This window comes from Protopterus annectens, chromosome 7.part0 (genome assembly GCF_019279795.1).
Source record: "Protopterus annectens isolate FY-2018-M chromosome 7.part0, PAN1.0, whole genome shotgun sequence".
In the NCBI taxonomy this organism is placed as follows: Eukaryota; Metazoa; Chordata; order Ceratodontiformes; family Protopteridae; genus Protopterus; species Protopterus annectens.
Window position 1 is genome coordinate 1,422,385,283 of NC_056739.1, and position 14,824 is coordinate 1,422,400,106.

General features: G+C 39.8%; 1 protein-coding gene across 1 annotated transcript in view; it reads right to left on the reverse strand.

The window, feature by feature from the left end:
• LOC122807067 (contactin-3-like) overlaps positions 1–2,505 on the reverse strand; it is a 2,190,808-nt gene extending 2,188,303 nt beyond the window's left edge. Inside the window, exon 1 of the mRNA XM_044077995.1 lies at positions 2,156–2,505. The gene's annotated coding sequence lies outside the window, so the exon portion shown is untranslated. The remainder of the gene's footprint in view (positions 1–2,155) is intronic.
• Positions 2,506–14,824: the final 12,319 nt, after the last annotated feature.

Below are 14,824 nucleotides of genomic sequence, written 5' to 3' on the forward strand. Positions count from 1 at the left end.
GAATATTTAATATGGCTAAATACCTTGATGAAATGTTTATAATTGTATTGTAAATTGGCTTATGTGCCTAGCGTACATTTTTACTCAGAACTGTATATGCATATATATATATATAGAGAGAGAGAGAAATAGATGATAAACGATCTCTGAGCAATAATGTGAAAAAAGATAATTACAGTGTTTAAGAAGTAGACAAAAAAATTATTTGATAATGGATGCAATCCAAGGGATACTGATTAATGAAATTAACTTTCTTCAACATGTTTTTGTGTCCATTAAGCATAAACTGTGTGTGTGTATATATGTGTGTGTGTGTGTGTGTGTGTGTGTGTGTGTGTGTGTGTGCGCGTGTGCGCATGCACGTGTGTTCTATGCAGGCACTCATCATATATGTGTGTATTATATCTTTCACAACTTTTCCAAACTTTACAGGAATTAACAAAAAGAAGTGTCACGGCAACTGCAAAGAATTAACTCCACATATGTCCTTGCAAAACAGCATTATTCATTTCAAAGGAACAATGTGTATATATATATATATATATATATATATATATATATGTGTGTGTGTGTGTGTGTGTGTGTGTGTGTGAGTCATGCTCATTATTCTAAGAAAAAAAACATGTTTTCCTTAATGTTTATGTTATCTAAACATTCCATTGCAAACCAACAATACAGTTATGAGGAATTCATGAACTCTGATTAGCATCTCATCCAGCAGACAACAAAACCTAATGGTACAATCAGTACTCACTGCTGAGCTCATGTCCAAACATTCTGTTTATGATACCTGACCATTTCTGGACTAAACTGCCAGTGCAGTTAGTAAAAAATTAACATACAGCAATACTTCATAATGAAGTAAACACTGCAGGCAACAACCTCTGTAGCTCACTGACAAACTCTGCAACAAGTTAGATTATGATCAAGTAAGCACCGAGTGAGAATCTTAACTATCAATAGAAGTGACCAGCTAACATTTTCTTTTCAGTTTGCACAGTGGCAGTTCTATTTGACAGGTACTATCATATTTCAAACGCTGTCTTGCCTCGTTTCATTTTAAAGACATTTATTTTTGATGTTATATATGGTAATAAACTCAATCTCCTGTCTAGTTCCCCATGTTGCAGCTCCCCAATAATATAGCTATTAAATCTCAGAACTTGCACAGGAGCATACAAAATGATGTCAATAGAGATAATGGCAGTGGCACGCAACTGCACTATGTAAGATCCTGAAAACCTCTACTGCCAGTTCAAATTATATAAGCTAGATCTTTGTAAGACAGATAGAACTGCAGTATTGCTACCTGCTTTAATAAGGGAGTTTGGTTAAATTCCAACCATGTATCCAAAAGGGTCTGCTAAACAAAGTGCTTTAGTGCAGTGCTGCACACATAACAATGTGAATAAATATTACTTTTTTTTAAGAAATAACTCATACATGTGATGAAACAAGCAGCACTCGCTGCTGCATTACTACACACCTAAAGAAAGAAATGATATTGACGCTAACAGTTCTTAGCATTCTTCCTACTAATAAGATAAAATTACCATACCAAGGAAACTCCTGGGCACAAAGTAGGAAATGAAAAGAATCATCTCGAAAAGAATACTAGTCCATCCAGTTAACTGTTCCTTCTTAAACGCAGTTTTAAATAATTTGTGTTACCGAGAGTAGCCAAGCAAACTGTGTAAAATAATTTATTAACCACAACCATTTCTGGTCCCTGAAAAATGAACGAAACGCATTAAAACGGCAAAGCACTATACAAGTACAGATGTAGAAACTGTCCTACTATAACCTTTGTTTTAATAAATAGAAACTGTCACAAGTGGCATACTAAATGAGTATTATGAAATTAAGACCTTGATATAATGCCAAATGTCAGACTGCCAGTGGTACCTATATTAACTATTTCAGCCTTTAACGCCGATATTGCCAACCTACTTGTCTAGTGTAAGACAGCATGCTTTTATATCCCATGAAAGTTCTGTGTCCGATCATTTCCAGTCCATGTTACATGCAGCACGAAGGGAATTCCCGGCTGCTGAATAAGTTAAAGCATGTGCAGACGAAATGTTCGTCAGAATAATAATCAGCCATCAGTATCCTAGTCCACAACCACGAATTTAATATTTTATATAAGCCCTACCTGAAAATGAATGCGGTGACTACAGCTTAGAAAAGAATCACTTTTGAGGTTGCCCAGAGAAGTAGAATCTTCTGATGCACAAATACTGCTGTTGCTTCCCTTAGTAAATCCTTAGGTTACAGGCAGGGCTCAACGGTCAGACACTGCAAAACGCCCTTTCCGTTTCCAAGCAATAAAACTGGAGTCGAAAAGCTTGTTGTAAGCTAAGGCAGCTGCTATTTCCTCCGTTGCACTGCTGAGCAGGCCAGTCAGGGGTTGTATGTGCAGCTGAGAGATAATGGAAGCATTTTCTCAACTGGGACTGCTGGCTGCACTTCCTAACCTGCTATCTGCTTATTGCGCACTCCCTCGCGCTCTTCTAAGAGACACAGGCAGGCAGGCGCACAGTCGCGCGCGCAAAGACACGCAGACACACACACACACACACACACACACACACACACACACACACGGTGTTTTCTCTCAGCCAATATCTAGTCTCTGGTCAAGTCATTTAGGTTTTTAACGGATTCCTTAATACAATCTGACTGAAAAGATAACACATTGCTGAGGCTGAGACTTTCCTTATTTGTGGACTTTCATAATGGCTTACTAACGGAATTCGTGTTATCCTGTTCCATTTTTATTTTTCCGACTGATTGTGCTTTTCTAAGAAACCTACTTCTGAGCGTCAGTGTTTGTGCATCTGTATGTCTTAGTCATGCACGAGTAATTGTTATTTTAACGTTTCATTAATAACACCGATGTTTAAATAGGCTTATTTTGCATTACGTACAAGCTTGGAAGGACAATCTCTAAAAGCCAAAGGTAAGCTAAAGGCTGATTGGTGCAGGTCAAGATGCTTAAAAACAAACTGTTTCAACCATTATCCATCTCAGTAATCACAATATAGTTAAACTGTATTTTATTAATTTTATGTAATCTTACCTGTCTCAGTAAATGCAGTTCATTTTCACGAATCGGTCTTGAATTGGTATTTTTTTCAAATATTAACAAACATATGTATTTCTTTGCTATATAAATGGGCTTTCAACTCTGGATTCGGTCGTGTTTGTATTGCTATTTGCCACTCAGCGGATTCCTTGCCAAAACAACCCTGCTGTGGTATTTTGGTTCCTAAATTCCAAATCAGGCACGCACCTGCAACGGGGACAGATACAAGACTTGTATGATTAGTGCGCCCTTATCTTTTAGGCACAATCAAGTGGCTACTAGCGGCAATAAAAAATGATTTGTGGGATTCTTAAGAGATGAGAAGACGGACAGTAGGAAGTAAATTTTTCCTTCTCGTTTTAAAGAGGATAGAAAAGACTGCGGTGGCATTTTGGGGCAATTTTTGTCCAAGCCTTGGACTCCAAAGCTATCTGAATAGTTCAAATTGAGCTTTTTAGTTACCCCCCCCCCCCCAATCGCTGAATAGACAATGGGGCCCCTCTGTTAACACTCTGGAGTGTAGGTTGTTATCAATACAACTGACAAGGTTTTATCTTCACTGCTGATATTGGAATTTTTTCTTACCGAAAGCCTGACATTTAAAACAGGCCACACATTCATTCACTTTGGCATAATAAAAACGTAAGGATCAACTACCAAGACGCCTTTTTTTTGTCTGGTTAAAATGACATTTAGTTGCTTGTAATCCCACCTGTTGGTGACCGGCAACGTTTAGAATTAAACATCAAACATGAAAATTTGGAATTTTTGTAAGAAATTGTATTCAAAGCAATTTGTGAGACAGTATAATGACCATGAGCGTGTAGCCGTGCACATTTCACTTAACTACAAGTGGTGTACAATTATTTTTAAATGAGATGGCATTTTTGCAGCACAACAGCACATTGGCAGCAATTAGTATAGCTTCAAACCCATCACTGATACTTTACAATAATGCAGGTTAACCAGTTACGAAGACATTTGTGGCCAGCCTACGTACCTCCCAGGTGTACCTCATAACAAGGAACGTTCTACATTCCGAGTCATAAGAAGGCCAAGAAAGGCCAAGTCCCACATTGTTCCACACTGAAAGGGTCTGTTGCACATTTAGTGTTGTGATAGTTTTAATCTAATATTCACACTAAATTATACTGATTAATGCTAACTAAACAAAATAAGTATAAAATAACGCATTTAACCATAGCGAGAGCTTCCCAGATGAAGATGTTAAGAAGTCATTGGCAAGTATTCCACATTCTGCCCATTTGTTGCTCATCACGAGATTCGGTGTTTCCTATTTTGAAGGTGGAAGGTTGAGAGCGAAGCCACTACTAGCGTACCAACTCATATCCCTCAATAAACCCTTTTTTACTCTGCCACCCCTAATTTATCCTAAATCTGGTGATTCTGTGGAGAAAGTTTGGTGGAATACACATTGATAAATAATAACAATAATTAGAGATATTGACTTATTTTACTTCAGAAAAATCTTGTTAATTCACATTCTCTTATTTTGTCAACTTCTCAGTTAGTGAAGAGTCACTAATTGTGTCTTATTATAATTCTAGATTTGTCCCTGATTCTAGAGATAAGAGGTTGAGTACTATGGTGTAATAATTAGTATTTGTCTGCACGATACACTACCTTTAATTTTTTTTTTAGAATTTATGACTGAACAATTGTCAGATATATTGTGTAATGTAAGGCGCACACTTTTTTTGAACCAATCAGAAATTTTTGGCATCTCCTCTGGGCGTGGTAATGGGTTTGCAGTAGTACTACAGAAGTGGAATGGGAGGAGAGTTCACGTCTTGCTTTGCTACAGTCCTACACAGCTAATTGTCAATTCATTTCATCGGAAGAAATACATTTTACAGGTCTATGATGATCAGGGCTTTGTACTGGAAATGTACCTCCCCACGATGCGCAGTAGCAAATCCCGCTCAAACTTCGCTCACCATCCAACAATCGGTGAAGTAAATTAATATTCATACCGATGGCAGTATGAATATTCATTGACGGGTCGTAGTTTGCCCGCCCCTATTCCTCAAAGTAGTGCGATCTCCGAGTTGGTGTATTTAATTTGGGGGTGTGAGGGCGGAGGGGGGGGGGGGTGAGGGTGTAGGGAGCTTAAAAAAATAACAGTCTTCTTTTCTATACCAGGATGTGCCCGTTTCACTTATCAGTGAGGCTACGCCCACTTCAATGCAGACCGACATGCGAGGTACTTTTCTAATACAGTTCCCTGATCTGCACTAACCATACCTTTCAGCTGTCTCATTTTAAGAATGCAACTGAATTTTTTGTCCGAGCAGTGAGTAGTGCTGTCAATAGACCAAATACTGTATGGCGGGAATGGGAAATACTTTAGTGTTGGAGAATCGCCTTTGTATTAGTACAGTACCTTGCAGGTCAGGTCGGACTGTGCAGAAGTGGGCATGGTCTCAGTGACTAACAGGTGAAACTGGCATGTCGTGGTATGGAAAAGATGCATGATTGACTACTATGCAGATTTCAGTGTGACATCATGCATACAGTTGTAGAACAGTGCCACCCCAGATGCGCAGTTGTAATTTCCACCTAAATCCTGCCCACTACCCAACACCCCCGACGTGCTCCAATAAGGAATGCTAAATAAACAGCACTATAACTCCAAGTATTATTTTATTTTTTTGCAGGGGGGCAAGCCCCCCCCCCCCACACCCCCAATGGCATAGCCGGCTTTAGGAACCAATGAACCCTGTGGTTGCTGGGGGGCCCCTGTTCCCTGGGGGCCCCAAACTACAGCAAGTTATCTTATCCCGATATTTTATTATGTCTGTCAAACCAACAAAAGCTAGTACAGCATTCTTGTATACTTAATAAACCACATATATAATAACTCTTATTTGTACCTCCTTTAAAATTCAAGGATATTTCTGGTTGTAGTAACAGTGTTTTGTCAAGTAACAGGCATCAGAATTATATTAAATATTTTACCACTGACATATTGCCCGTGGCTTAGTTAAATCCTGCTGTTGGACATTTTCTCCACTTGCTATACTCGTGGCTGCAGGAGGCCCCCCTTAATCATCCTTTACTGTGTGGGGGGCCCCACAAAAGCTGCTACAGGTTGGGGAAAAATGAGGAAGAAAAAATGTATTAATTTACTAATTATGCTCTTTAACCTGAACAGGGCTGTGATATGACCCTGTTAGGATGAAGGTGATAATGAACATGAGCAAGGTAAGTACTAGAGGGATCAGCAGCCCAGAGTGACTTATCTCTGTGCAAATTTTAGATTTTAAGAAGAGCTGATACTTCTGATTATCAGGGATGGTTTTCTGTTTCAGGGAGTTTTATAAATACAGGTATAACACCAGATAGTATAACTCTTAATTCCGTTGAGGTCTGACCATAAGCAAATCACCCTTGACATCCACATCCCACCCCCAACCCCCAGTAAGGAAACCTCCTTAAAAAACTTCTCCAAAGCCAACTTCATGCTACTGAAGTCAGAAGTGACAAACTTTACAACACCCACGCAGACGGGATCTGGTAGTTCGACTGCAGAATCCTCCACTAAGGCACTGTACGGGCACATCCACTCGTGTATGAATCGTGCCATCCCAAATAGAACCAAGATGCTCTTCTCCAAAAAAAGGAAGCCAGTCTGGTGGTCCCCTGCTATAAACAAACTATACAACAGAAGGAAGAAACTGTTGCAGAAAAGAGGAAAATCCCAGTATGCAAAAAACTCCCTCACCAGCCTCAATAAGAAGCTGAGATCCCTCATAAAATCCTCAAAAGCTAGTTACGAAAATAAAATTGCCAAAGATTCCAAAGACAACCTCAAGGCATTCTATAGTTATGTCAAGAATCTAAATGGTAATGCTCAGATCTGCTCTGAGCTACAACAGAATGGCATTAAGTATACTGATCCCAAGGATATTGCCAATATCCTGGCAGATCGATTTAGTGCCAACTTCACTACCCTCTCACCCCCTAAAGGGCTCATCTCAATACCAAAAGATTGCCAAATTCTGATAATCACAGCCACACAGGTAGAAACAGCACTCTCCAAAGCTAAGAATACAGCATCCATGGGACCATATGACATCCCAGGCTGTGTACTACATGAACTACAAAATGAAGTGGCACCCCACTTAAGTGTCATGTTTAATCATAGCCTCACCTCAGGCTTCGTGCCCACTGAGTGGCGCACAGCTACAGTTATCCTGCTCCACAAGGAAGGATCTGCCTTGGATCCCAGGAACTACCGTCTCATCAGTCTGACAAGCCTGATCTGCAAGGGCATGAAATGCATTATCATAGAACTTATAAACAAAGACATTGGCAACCTCCAGACACTGGACCCCACCCAGTTTGGGTTTGTGAAGGGCTGATCTTGTCTCCTGAATCTGGTTGACTTCTTCAAATCGGTCTCCAGACCTGTGGATGATGGTAAGGCAGTCGACACAGCCTATCTGGACCTCGCCAAGGCCTTCAACACCATCCCCCACTCTGGAATCATAGATAAACTTACTAAGCTGGGCATAAATCCCTACGTCACTCGATGGGTTGCCAACTGGCTTACTGACCAAACCCAGACTGTAAAAGTAGCCGACTCCAAATCCAGCTCCAGACAAGTGACAAGCAGAGTACCTCAGAGTTCAGTCCTGGGACCACTCTTGTTTGGCATCTACTTCTCTGAAGTACAGGCCAACACTAAGAGACTCTGGCTAACAAAGTTTGCAGATGACTGCAAACTGAGAGCCATTATTGAATCCCCAAATGATGTGGATATTCTACAAAAGGGCCTTACAGAAACAGATGACTGCTGCCAGAGCCATGGGCTCAAGCTTAATGCCAAGAAATGTATAGTTATCCCCTTTGGAAAAAAACATATACCCATGAACGACCACGTAGGTGGCAGGACACTAAACATTGAAAGTATGATGAGAGACTTAGGGACACAAGTGGACAGTGGTCTCACTTTCGATAACCACATCGTCACAACAGTCAGGAAATCCTTCTACGTGGCATACCTCATCACTAAGGGCTTTTCATCCAGAAAAAAGGAGGTCATTGTCCCACTGTACTCATCCCTCATTAGACCCATTATAGAGTATAATGCCCCATTTGGTATGTACCTCACAAGACATCTGCAACAGCTGGAAAGGCCACAGAAATACCTCACTAAAAGAATCACAGGCCTAAAGCAGATGCCATATGCTGACCATCTAAAAAAACTCCAGCTATACTCTGTGGTATATCGTCTACTCAGAGGCGATCTCTGCTTAATATACAAGGCCATGTCAAACCCTGAGCTGTTGGACATGCTCCACTTAAAGAAATCCCAATCCCTCAGAGCCACACGCTCCAGGGATTTAAACCTTATGATTACAATGAACAAAACATGTTGGAGGGATAGGTTCCTGACCCAGAGACTCCCCATACTCTGGAATAGACTGCCCATACATGTCAAGCAGAGCACCTCATTGGCCCTCTTCAAAAGGAACCTTGATGATTGGGTGGGAGATAGGAAATTCACCCCTGGGATCATGTCAGTAGCCCTGCTAGACAGGGGCCCAGAGAAGTAAATATTGTGGGAAAAAATTTCCAGGGAATTGTTATGGCTAGGCTTGCATAGGCCTTAGGGCCAATAGCCTAGTACCAACCTATGAACCTATGATTAAGAATTCAGTGCAATCCCAAAAATAATAGAATAAAGGCTCAGAATCTGGACTATATTTTAAATATTACTCTAATGCACTTAAAACATTAGTAGAGTAACACCTTTTGCATCAGCACATATTTTTGGACAATAAGTATAAAACTCAGATGTCTGCATTGATTGACTGTTTGTAATCCTGAGTGATTTACCAGCAAATCAAACTTTTTGGGAAGGAGAAAGCAAATGTATGAACAAAATCAGGGAAGGTATGTGAAATCAGGGACAGTGACAGGTATGCATTACTGCCCAATGAGGTAAATAAGTGACTTACCCCTGCTGCTATTTGACGACTGCTAAACAGCAGTCACTGACCTGGTGTGGTAGTACCAGTGTTGCGCAATATATTGTTATTTGCTGAAATAACTACAAAACTAGGACTGCTATGGCTTATGCTTGTGTATGTGTGTAAAAAAATATCACAGATTTTTGTATGTGCATGCACCCAGTAATGCCACGACACAGACATTATTCTTCTTGTATCAGTGAAAAATGTACTTAACAAGTAATTATATTTCAAAAGTAAAACATAAGATATATCACAGAACATTCAGACACTTAGATCTTCTTGGAGTCTGGTGGCCCCCACTCAACAGACTGTATAAATGGATACTAGGGGCTCCCTTAATCATCCTTAACTCTGTGGGGACCTCCACAAAAGCTATTGCTGGTTGAAGAAAAATGAGGACAAAAAATGTATCAGTACCACTACCTAACTCAGAACAATCTTCTAACTAACTCACAACACGGCTTCAGGCCCAAACATAGTACCACTACTGCCCTCCTTTCTTTCACAAACACTATCAATCTTAACCGGAATGACAAAAAAATATCTTCAGCACTCTTCTTGGACCTGTCAAAAGCCTTTGACATGGTCAACCACAAACTCCTGCATGAAACCCTTAATACTCTCTACCTAGATAACAAAACCCTAGACTGGTTTCATGCCTATCTTTCTGATAGGCAACAAGCGGTGCTCTGGCATAATAAGCTCTCCAACCTTCTACCCAATACCATAGGGGTCCCCCAAGGTTCCATACTGGGACCTCTTCTCTTTTCCATCTTTATTAATGATCTCTACAAAGTCATTCCAGAGTCCACCTGTATTCAATACGCTGATGACTCAACATTAATTTGCTCAGATAAATCGCCAATTAACCTACTATCCAAAACTCAAGACCGTTTTACTGCAGTTGAGGACTGGTTATCGGGACGCCAACTGATCCTTAACCCAAAAAAAACTAAAATGCTCCTCTTCCATCCTACCCATAAAAAATCTACCATTCCCTTTTGTGTACAATCCAGTAATGGAACCACCATCTCCCCTAACTCCCATACCAAGCTACTAGGAGTTACCATCGATAATAAACTCAGATTTGATGTACACATCAACCAAACTATCAAAACTGTTAATAAGAAACTGGGGTCCCTATATAGAACAAAATCCTTTCTGACTCCCATGGCAAAAGTGGCCATTGCTCGCTCCCACCTTCTATCTACCCACTTATATGCCTTCCCCATACTTACTAACCCCAATAAATCAGACCTATCTAAACTCTCATGTTGTTATAATCATATTGCTAGATTTGCTACGGGCATGCCCTACAAAACCCATCACTGTACTAACCTTCAGAACCTAGGTTGGATAGAACTACCTAACCTACTCCTACAGAAGCAACTTATAGTTGGATATAAAATACTCACTAAACCTGACAATATTCCTGGTCTGAGTGGATTAATTACCCCTTACACAAATCCAAATAGTCTAAGATCATCACATAGGTTACTTGCACAAACGGTCAAATCCTGTAACTCAGGGGGCGACTCTCTGTTTTCCAACACTGTCGGTAAAATATGGAATTATCTTCCTCCTAGACTCACCAAGGCCACCTCCTTAAATACATTCAAAAAAGGCTTCTTCCACCACTTTAATTCCCTTTGGCTTTGCCAATGCTCAAATCCAGACTAATCCTCATTTTCTCCTCCATTTCTTTAGCAATTACATTCCAATTAGGCATTAAGCCGTCCTCTTTTACCTGAATCTAGCATTAAGAAGGTGTTTCCAACTGTTATTGTACATACTAGTGTAGCTTTTTTCTCTTCTGTGTATTAATTTGTACAACTGTAATCTTATGTAATCTGTCTTATATTGTTGTAACCTACTGTCCTACTGGAGCTTTTCTCCCCGGGCCTCCGCTGAAAATGGACATGTGTCCAGTCGGACTATCCCGGTCAACAAATGTAAAATAAAAAATAAAATAAAATAAATCAAATTTTCTCTCAGACCTCAGAGGTGTAAAAAGAAGGTTACTATAGCTTGTATAGGGGTGGTGTACTGTCTAAGAGCAAAAAAATTAGAATATATTACAGAAATCATTCTCACAATCACACATCAGGCACATATACATGGGGCTGGCTTTGAGGGTTAGGGGTGAGACAGCATGCTATGTATACATATATCAGTAGTCACTTGAAATAGGTTTATAGGTTCATAGGTGTGTACTAGGCTGATGGCCCTGGAGACTTTGCAAGCCTAGCCCATAAGATTACCCTGGCTTACCTGACAAATATATGGCTAAGGCAATTTAAACCTTTACTTTCATCCTAGTCTAACACCAGAGGGATATATAGGCAATGAGTGTCTTTAGTGGGGGGTTAGGGAAGGAGGCAGTATTCCCAGATAAGACCTATGTATTTCCATAACTGGCTTGTTAGTTTATTGTGGGTTACTATTTTGTCAGCTTTGAACATTAAGCCTTGGGCACAACTTATGTCGTCCTTGAAAGAAAAAAATAAGACTGAAATTATTTTCTTTTTCATGATTTTTGCTTAGGTCACTACTGGATTAAAATGCTGAGAAAATGCTCTAAAATGCATCCCAGGGCACATATCTAAACCCTATGGCTTTGGGGGCATCAGCTTAATTTAGTTATTTCCTAAATGGTTATTACTGTGCTGTCTTGGTCAGGAAATGAGTGCTGAAAGGATGGAAAGAAAACTAAAGCTGAACAGCAACAGTGAATTTCTTTCCTTAATAATAATTTCTGTTCAAGCCATTACTGGATGAAAACTTTGTGTAAAAAGAAAAAAAAACTTTAAAATACACTTCAGAGCATATAGAAAGGTGTGGCTTCTTGAAAAAGCCGAGAGTAAGGCAAAATGTGAGAAAAGGAAGAAAAAAGTAATGTGCATGGTATGGGAAGCCCAAAAGGGGGTGGGGGATAAGAGGAGAGTACTGGAGGGTGTGCGGGGGGTGTTGAAACAGCAGGCCTAGTCATCACTTCATTTAAGTCCGGATCTGTACATATAGTTGTTGTAATGTGTCATTGTTGCAACTAAATGCCAGTAACTGTAAGTGTCCCTTTGTTAGACAGGTCAACAAAGTGTGGTATATAGGCCTGTTGTAATGTAACAGCTTGTAGCTAAGGTCTCTGTGTGCATACTACTCATAAAAGTTTGCAGCACAAACTAAAAGGTTTCTTAGGAGGTGTGGCATTGACAGGATGATATTTATACTGGAAGTGCCTAGGGAGCCCCCAACTAGACATTTGCCACAGGCCCACAAAATGCTAACACTGGCCCTGCCCAATGGGGGGGGGGCTGCCCCCCACACCCTTACTACTTAAATATACCAAATCTGAGATCACACTATATTGAGGAAAAGGCTAAATTTCCTACCTGCTCTATACCATGGCCAAGTGTCACTGTCAAATGTGCATAGCAGTCAATCATGCATCATTTATTTGCATGCAATTTCACGGCCTTTTGCCACTTGAGATATGGCTATGAATAGACAATGACTATTCATGCCCCCATCAGTATGAATATTACTTAACTTTTCTAAGACCTCACCGATTGTTGGATGGTGGGCAGGGTTTAGGCCAGACTTGCTACTGCACATCCTGCACTCTCAATTTCTGAAACGCTTTACTGAACAATTTCTGAAACGCTTTACTGGTTTTATAAACCTTTTTTGGTTTTTTTGGTTCCAGCTTGGTGTGTCTTCCTGATTCTAAAGTTAACATCCTGCAATGTACTGTTCTAATATAAAGCCAGAGAATCCATATAAATAGATGTGTACGTATTTGGATGATTTTGTAAGAAAACCATACAGATACATCCCAAAAGCGTTCATGGCTATGGGCCTTTCCTGTTGTTTTTTTTTTTTCAAATTGAAGAACAGAGACCCAAAACACACACGCATACAGACACACACAACAGATACACACATTTTTTAAGTTTCCAATTAAGGTAACAGACATGCAAAGGACTTTAAAAATAAAATATGCTGAAGTTTTTCTGTGGAATGCACAACATAAACACAAATAACCCTGACTTAAAAAAAACACCAAACTATTTATTAAAGAAAAACAAAGCTTTAGGGTAACAAACCTTCCTTAGTGTTAATGCATTCCATAAAGCAACATCCCAATTTAAGGAGGTGTGGATCAAACATATGATAACAACCAGGTAATAGGTTCATAGGTTCATACTAGGCTATCTGCCCTGGGGCAATTATAAGCCTAGCCCGATTTTGTTTGGCTTACGCCACCTCTTGATTTGAGTATACTGTGCCCTTTTTAAGGTTTAGTTTACTGTGCCTCTGTCTAATAGTAACACGGAAGTAATCCCGGGACAAACCTACGATCCCCCATCCACTCATCAAGATTCTTCTTGAAGAGATTCAGTGAGGTGCTCTGCCTAACATGAATTGGAATTCTATTCCAGAGCGAAGGGAGCCTCTGGGTTATGAATCTGTCCTTCCAGCAAGTTCTATTTATTTTTGTGCTGAGGTTCAAGTCCCTCGAGCGTGTGGCTCTAAGGGATTTAGATTTACTGAGGTGGAGCATGTCCATTAATTCTGGATTGGACATAGCTTTATATGTCATGCATAGATCGCCTCGAAGTAGGCGGTATGCAACTGAGTAGAGCTGGAGTTTTTTTAACCGAGCAACATATGGCATCTGCTTGAGTCCCTTGATCCTCTTGGTGAGGTAATTTTTGGGTCTTTCTAATTGCTGCAGGTGTCGGGTAAGGTACATCCCAAAAGGGGCATTGTATTCTATGATGGGCCTGATGAGGGATGAATAAAGGGGCATGATTACCTCTCTTGATCTAGATATGAATCCGTTCATGATGAGGTGGGCTATGTAGAAGGTCTTTCTAACCACTTTGGCAATGTGGTTGTCAAAGGAGAGATTGCTATCAACTTGGGTCCCCAGATCCCTAATAGTAAACCTTTGTCAGTCATCATGACAAAATTTGAAATAATACATCAGAATATATATATAGGTTCATAGATAGGTAGCAGGCTATCTGCCCAAAGACATTTATAAGCCTAACCAGAGTGTGTCGGCTTTTGCCACCCCATTGATTAATTATAGGTTCATAGGTAGGTACTAGGCTATCTGCTCAAGGGCATTTATAAGCCTAGCCAGAGAAAGTTGTTCATAGGTTAGTACTAGGCTAACTGCCCTTGTGTGCCATTTTAAGCTTAACCAATTATTCCTTATGAGACTCAAACCCTGCACCTTTTGTTTGCAAGGCAAACACCTTAACCATTAGGCCACCCTCCCAACCCCATATATATATATATATATATATATATATATATATATATATATATATATATATATATATATATATGTATATATATATATATAGATATATAGATATATGTATATATATATATATATATATATATATATATATATATATAGGTATATATAGGTATATATATATACACACACGCACACACACACACACACACACACACACACACACACACACACACACACACACACACACACACACACACACACATAAAAAATACAAAAGTGAAGATAAATTATTGATACTGCATTTGTTTCCTAGTCAGTACAGGTTTTATGCTGACAACACTATTCAAGCCAGGTTTTAAATCAGCTCTTAGCCTAATTATCCAACTATATTCAATGTTTTCTAAAGTATTGTTCCTATCACCCCCCCCACCCCACCCCCAATATGCTTATGCACCATATGTA